The following is an 8,037-nucleotide window of genomic DNA, read 5'->3' as shown; positions in this document are numbered from 1 at the left end:
TTATTTTTGGATATCTTCATTGTTTCCATGTTTGCTCATATGAATGTCTCGCAATGGTGATTTTGATTGCTTATTCCAAGGAATAACTGTAATTGAAAAAAGGTATAACAGAAATTACGCTTAACATCTTTTTTTATGTAAAAAACCAAAATGGTATATCAGAAATGTAAATAGAATTTATAGCAATTTCCTATTTGATATAAAAGTGAGTCTCCAAAATGTCTGATTAATTAATAGAACTATAAACATCATTCAACCGAATGTTAATGATGTAAAATGATGAAGCAAAAACGCAGACTATTTTTTAACTTGTGTCAAGTTTTCTTGTTTTCATTGGAGAACAAATATGCTGTGCCTATTTAAAAGCACGTTAATAAACGACAAAATTAACATCTATATATATGGAAACAGAATAAGAGAACTACAATTTCTTTCCTCTACTCTTCTAAATTGATTCATTATAAAGGTCAATGATGAAGAAATTGCTAATTACTATAAATATCAGACAAAGTACATAGAACTAATCATTAAGGTGTATTCTCATGATAGATAATACTAGGTCATTTTTGTTTTTTGGTCACAATGTCAAGGTTGTTTCAAATAACAAGGTGTTTAAAAAGCATTAAAAACTCAATTTCTTTCACATTACATACTTTATCACATCTAAAAAATCATGCATTATCTCATTTGATGCGACTTGGTTTACCCATACATGTAACTCAAATATTTTCAGAAATTTACATCATCAATTATTGTCTTTTGCAAAATGAAACTAGAGTCTCAAAAAGTCAATAAAAAAATGGAAATGATAAAATACACCATATATCCGGTTTTTTCGCGTATCACAAAGTTTGCGAAAATGGGGGTAAATCTTTTACATTTTTAATTTGCTTCAGTCATTTTTTGCGATTTAAAAAGTTTCTTATAGAAAATGTTACAGGATATAATATCTGCGTATTCAATTATACATAGGAAAATAAGATCATCGCGAAAATTACCGGATATACGGTACAATAAAAAGCAATGTTATCTTTAGAATGACATTCCAGGAACGACCAGGGTAATACTGTTGTTGAAGATAGGTTAGGACAGGTTTGCAGATCTCCGAAATGTTCTGGTACATCCATAGACTGACATTCATAACAGCCACAGCTGTATTTCAAGCTGTTTTTACGTGACAGGTACATGTACGTGAATATCCACTATTTCTACGTATATAATGCACCGGCTCATATGGTACATCTTACCTGTTAATAGCTAGCATATTAAAAATAAAAAGGTTCAAGGTAAAACTAATCGGTTCATACCTCAATGGAACTAATCAAATATTGTAAAACAGACAAACAATTGAATTTTCTTAATATACTGCTATCGTAAATCTCGACTATAATTGCTCTGTCCAACAAATCTTGCGATGATAGATAAAACCTTTGCAGAATAAAAATATTGAATAGAAATTTTTATCTTTGCGATCTCGGTCTTTATTTTCTGTAGAATATTATTTGAGCTTGAAAGTACAACAACCATATTTCCTGATCATACTTAAGAAAAACCCTTAGTGTGATTTGTCGATTTTCAACGTTTCCTCCTAAACCGACATTGCACAAGTAACTTAATCATCTCTTAAATTATAACACTTTTAACAGTGGAAACAGCAATTCCTTTTTTTTTCTTTTTTCATTCTTTACCTACACTTTTTTAAATAAGATATTTTATATGTTATTATCATCATCATCTTTTTTATTTTTTTTGTATGAATATAGATCGTGAAACAGATGCATCTGCTTTGAACATTTTTAATTATCTTACTGCAAAAAATAAACTCGCAACTGCGTGCATTTTTCAAAATTAATCCTACATGATCTAACATTTTGAAAAATGCATAAAGCATCCTTCTAAATGTCCTCGAAACCCTGTGACCTTTAGTTTAAATGACAGTGCAATAGAACGTTCCGGTTTTAACTCATTATGAATATGTTTCTTTCGCCCAACTTAGCTGTCTGTCTCCGTGGCGCAATGAGAATAGGTTTACACAACCGACACGCAGTCCCTGAGTCCTAATACAGCAAACAATTTTGCTTTTAAGGTTAGAGATATAATTTTTAAAATCTAAATTTTCTCTTTAAAATATCAGTTTGTTATTTGCAAATAGAAAGCAAGATATAATACATAATAAACATACTAGCAGCCGTAAAGGAGAAACGTCAAGAAAACGGTGCAATAGCGTGTTGAAGAAGCGGTGTAAATTAGATGTGGATCCTTAAAAATTCCAAGGAGCTTTTAAATCCAAAATTTACTAAAATCAATACTATTTTTCTACACTTATACAGCCATATCCCACAATACATTAAGGACAATGCTTTTTGATATCATTAATAGCTTTTTTTCAATACAAAGGGGTCGCGTAAATTACCTTGTCATCGGTCATTTGAAAACTATTTCGTTAAAAAATATTCATATTGTGCATACAATTACACTGAAGTTAAAAAGATGCAAGTGTTTCTGATAGACAACATTTATGTAGTAAAAAGAGTTATTGTCACAATTTCTTGGATTCCCATGGGTAACAATGCTACCCCAATGTTAGCAATCCTATTTTTGTATTCAAATGAAGGAGATTTCATTCAAAAATGTGTACGGTAAAAAAGTATATCACTCGCTGTAACCTTCAACTCATTCAGTTATATCGTCTGTTGTGTACATGTGTGCACTGTAGAGCTACTCTGTAAATGTTGAAAAAAGGCCTATTGAATATAAATTGCTGTTTCGAATGTCAACATTTTTTTTTCATTTAGCATGAAAGGAAAAATGGTGTACGAGTGTTTACTCTGATCGTCCATCGTCATTTCATAAAACTAGCTTTGAATTTAAAAGAAATTCTGTCAGATTGCTGATAAACAAATTTAAATGTTTCTTCAAAGCTGACAAACAGCTGAAAAAATTTCTTTAATTATTCAAAAGTGCATGATAGAACATGTGTTAACTAATCAAACTCAATGCAGGTAAAATTTAACTAGTTATATTGAACAATTACTAGTAATCGATCGTTTCTACATGTTCAATAAGAATCCACTTTAATGGTTTTTAGGTCACAAAAAATGTTAAAAGGTAGATAACATTCATTTCAAAAAATAATCAATAAACGCTACATACAAATAACATAACTCGGATTTGACTTATCATACAGCTTGACAAGAGTATAGAAATTTATAAAATATATTTTAGTATCACATTTAATTACATACTTAATCATATTTCTACTTTTTCTCCGAAATGTATCATCAACTGGGTTTGAACGGTTTGATGGTTGGAATTTGAATATCCCTTTCAATATGCCCTGTGATATTCTGTGACTCTTAAATCAACACTTAAAACCATAAGACTTGGTGACAAGTTTGTTTAAGAAAGATTGCATTTTACAGGCACAAAAAAAATTATAACATTTAATCATAATCTATGTTTGATACACGTTTAATTTTTTTTAAACAAATCCTGTATAACAAATTTAATAAATCGAAAAATAACAGGCAATAACTTTTCAGTGTAGTCATGAAGTGGAAATGCAGATAAGAAGAACAGTATACCATTTAAAAAAGTATATAACACAAAATTGAAATATGCTGGTCTGTTTTTACAAATAAAATATATACATTATGTATTATCAAAGCATCAACGGCTATGAACAAATCGAAATCTTTTGACTTCTTTCAATTCTAAAAAATAACTTGTCTTCTCTAAAATATGATACCTTTCAAAGTATTTCAATTCTTATATCTCTATCATAATCATGTTTGCTCAAACACATGTCTCTCTGTGGAAATGTTGATTGCTTTTACAAAGATACAAACATAATATTCGTCACTGATGAAATGTTGACCGAAATAATGCTCAAATTGTCCATGTGAATTACTGAAACGGTTAACCAGAAAGAAATCTATAGCAAAATTTTATTTATTACTACTGCGCCTGCAAATAATCTGATCATTTGGTAAATTTACATATAGCATTTAGTCAAATACAAACGATGTTAAATAATAATGCAAATAATATAAAATTTAAGGCAACATATTTTGAACCTTTTAGGTGAAGTTTACACGGTTTCATGGGAAGACCGCTGTTTCAATTTTAGACCTACAAATGACCAACAAAATGCTTAATACATACGCTGTAAAAAAAACCCCCTATAAATGAAACTACAAAGTGATTCCTTCTACACGTCAATGTTAAGGAAGTAACCAAGAACAATGCACATCTATGTACAAAAAAGAGAGAAATAAGGTGTTTTTTTCTAGCGCATGTTAAAACTTAACAATTGTCATTATTTGATTTTATTTTTAAATGACAAAGTCCTGAAACAAGAAAGTTAAAAATAAAACAGTACATTTAACATATCAACTAATATAATGTTTTAGAAACCATGTGCTGCAAGGAAAACTACACACAGGGGCAAAATCATTCAGATTCCCCAAGGGCTCTCGTTTAATATAATTTACATGTCATGATTTTTTTTATGATGCAAACTTACAAAGTGATATATTTCGAACATATGCTCTAATAGAGGCAAATACATTATGGAAGGCAACAAAGGTTAAATTCATGCTTAATTTGGCAAAAATATAAAGAACATTTTTTTCGCATACGTTAGCTTGAATTTTACCTTCATTCGTATCTGAAATATATACTGAACACTTACTTAAACACAATACATTAAATTCATAAAAATCTTGATAGTAAAAAAGGTTTCGTTTCAAATGATGTCGTGAATATTTTTGAATGGTAAATTGTTATTTTAAGTGAAAAAAGGTCAGATAACATTTGAGCAGATATTTAAAGAGGAACTATTCTTCATCTCTCTATTCAATATGATCATTGTGCATAATTCAATGAAATTCTTGCTCAATTTAAATGTGAGCCGGTTGAAGTATGAGTTTAGGTGCAAGTCAGGTCAAATTAGATGCCCTATACCTCAGAGAGAGAGCACCCACACCCCTTTTGTGTATTGTTCGATAAATTGTGTCAACAGATTTCAATGATTAAAAAAATGATACAACAACTTTGAGTAATGAGATACCTTTAATCCAATGAAAGTCGGTCATTTATACAATACTGTTATAGAAAGTAGCTTTGGGACCAAATGAACACAGAATATTACTCGCAAAATTTTCATTCAATATTAAAAGATACAAATCATCTTTACTTATTTATTTTTGAAAATAAAATCAATATGTTTTTGAAATCATAAAACACATATAGCACTTGATTTCGAATGTATACCTGTTTATTATGCTGACTTATTGTCAAATCAACATAATTTTACATAATGTTATCTATGAGAGACACATACAATTGAAGTGTTATATGGAATCATTAATTAACATGCATTTTTGACAAACAACAGGCGAACCAATCAAGATTATGATTTTCCAATTTTCAGTCATTTATAATAAAGGCTCTGACAATAAAACTCTTTTGATAAATGAACAGGAGGGACTGAATTAAAAAAAACAGCTTAGCTACAAGGATTGTAAAAATGAAATTTGCTCACGATAAAAACAAGCGAGAATTTACCTTATTACATGTAATATATGATAATATATAAAACGATTAATTTTGTTAAATAAAAAAAACCCGAAGGTGTATATCAATATCTTTGTTTTTAAATTCATCGATCTACTTTTGATAGATAGTTTTTATTTTATTTTTTACGCAATCGTTTTGCTGACACTTTTCATGTTAGTATGGATAAACTACATTTCATTTCAGAATTTTTTTCATCGATAATCACGTTCGGGGCTAATATAGAATTAATAACTTAAATGCCGTAAAAGGAGATTATAAAGAATATTAACAATTTGAACAATAATTTTTCTTTATGCATTGTGGAACGAATCTTTAGTATGGAAAAATAGTTCTTTTTCAAGAACTTAAATGCCTTAAAGAAAATTATCAACAGCGGTTTTCAATCTTTTAATAAAATTCACGTAAAAATACATAAATATTTTTTGGAAAAGGTATAAAAGTAAATTTGCTGTTCAAATATTTACTTCATATGTCTTTTATCAGTCGGTATAATAAGCCATCAGTTGGGAAAATCTTTTCAAATTAGCAATATTCACCAAACTGAAAAGCAGATGAATGGGATTAGTATTTAGAAATGCATGATATTTGACATATGTAACTTATTTTAAAACTTGATCCAGGCACAAGAAAATAAATTGTTTTGAACTTTATTCAATCAGTTGTTTTATTCAAGGATAAATTTTTGGGTCTAAAATAGCTTTTTACAATACAAGGCATGTTATATTTTTTATGATGGTTGCTAAGATGTGTATAGCTTTGGTGGTTTTTATCACACTTTGACAACGAGTTAAAAACTTCTTTCATCGTCGTTGATGTGATTAGTATAAATTCTCGACACTTAGAACTTAGGCTGAATATAATTATCTTCATAAAATACTTGCATTTCAAAAAAAGAAAATAGTCTTATGGTTACCCAATTTTTAAACTGTTTCTACAACCTAAGCATCAAAAACATTAATATAATGGAAGGAGGAAGAATATTGCTGGTTAGCAATGCAGAGTAAGTGCACTTAGTTTCTTTCTATGGTGATATTGATTGCTTATACATAATAATATGTTATTTTAGTAATTGCAAAAATCAAACAGATATGATGCTTAACAAATTGTCACTGTGAATTACCAAAATGTAAAGAAAATTATTCCAATTTCCTATTTGATATCAAATTCTCCAAACAGTGTAATCTATTGCTAGAACCATCACATCATTCAACCGTCAAATTATTTTAGTACAAAAAAACCCCACATAATATAATTTCATTAATGATACAAAATATATTCTGCCGGTTTTAGGCCAAACAAAAGAAGACAAAACATGTTGCTCAAACACTTCTTCGATAGAAACGGATTAATGAATAACGAAAAATGTCTTTTTCTACTCTTCTGAAGAGATTCTTCTAAACGTCAATTATACATAAATTACAAAAAAACCTACAAATATCAGTCAATAGTCAGTACTAAGAGCAAAACATAATGTGTATTTTCGTAAACGTTCATGCTCAAACTGTTATTATGTGGTCACATTATCAAGGTTTACTTCACAGAAAAGATCACATCAAAAACTATATCACATTTTATAAACAGCACGTTACTTATCATCTTTTGCGAAATGGAGCCAGAGCTTCAAAAAGTCCATCGATGAATGGAAACGATAGAAGACGGTCAGAGGAAATATTATCTTTAAAATGACATTCCAGGAAGGACCAGTGTAATACTGCTGTTGAAGATAGGTGAAAACTGGTTCTCGGATCTCAGCAATGCTCCCGTACATCCATAGACCGAAATTCATAACAGCAAGAGCGAAACAGCTGTGTTTCAGGCTGTTTTTAGCGTGGCAGGTACATCCACTATCTCTACTAATGTTGTGCACCTGCTCATTTGTTACCTCGTATCTGTTGATTGCCAACAGAAACCAGGTTTGCAAAAACGCAAGACTTAGTCCAAGGATATTTTGACCAAATGTAATCGTTTTATGTGTCAACGAAATTGATTCAAGCTCAACTACTGCAATTGCGTTCAGAAGATGGTATAGATTGTTTCCAAAAGCAGTTACCAACAACGTAAAATTTTCAATATGTATGCTATGATCGTTAGATCTCTTCAACTTGGACATGCGTTTTAAAATAATACAAGCAATAAGAAGCCCGATCATTGCCGCAAATAGAATTGCAACGAGGACTACATAAAATGTAAATTCAAGAGGAACACCATTCGAATCATCAATAAAGGTACATTTCAAAACCACTTGCAAGGAAAATACGAGCACACCAGCCTCATAAATGATCAGAAATGCACTGATCAGGACGGTCATCTTCCAGCTTCGACTGTATCTGACATCTTCCAAAGCCACTGGGAAAAGGAACCCGATAGCCATCATTGTATATTCAATTGTAACGGGTGCAAATATAACTTCCACGATATCTGCATTTTCAAAGCATTTGTCCTCGGTAAGATTGCTCG

The sequence above is a fragment of the Magallana gigas genome, chromosome 4 (assembly GCF_963853765.1).
Source record: "Magallana gigas chromosome 4, xbMagGiga1.1, whole genome shotgun sequence".
Lineage (NCBI taxonomy): Eukaryota > Metazoa > Mollusca > Bivalvia > Ostreida > Ostreidae > Magallana > Magallana gigas.
This window is presented reverse-complemented; position numbering follows the sequence as displayed.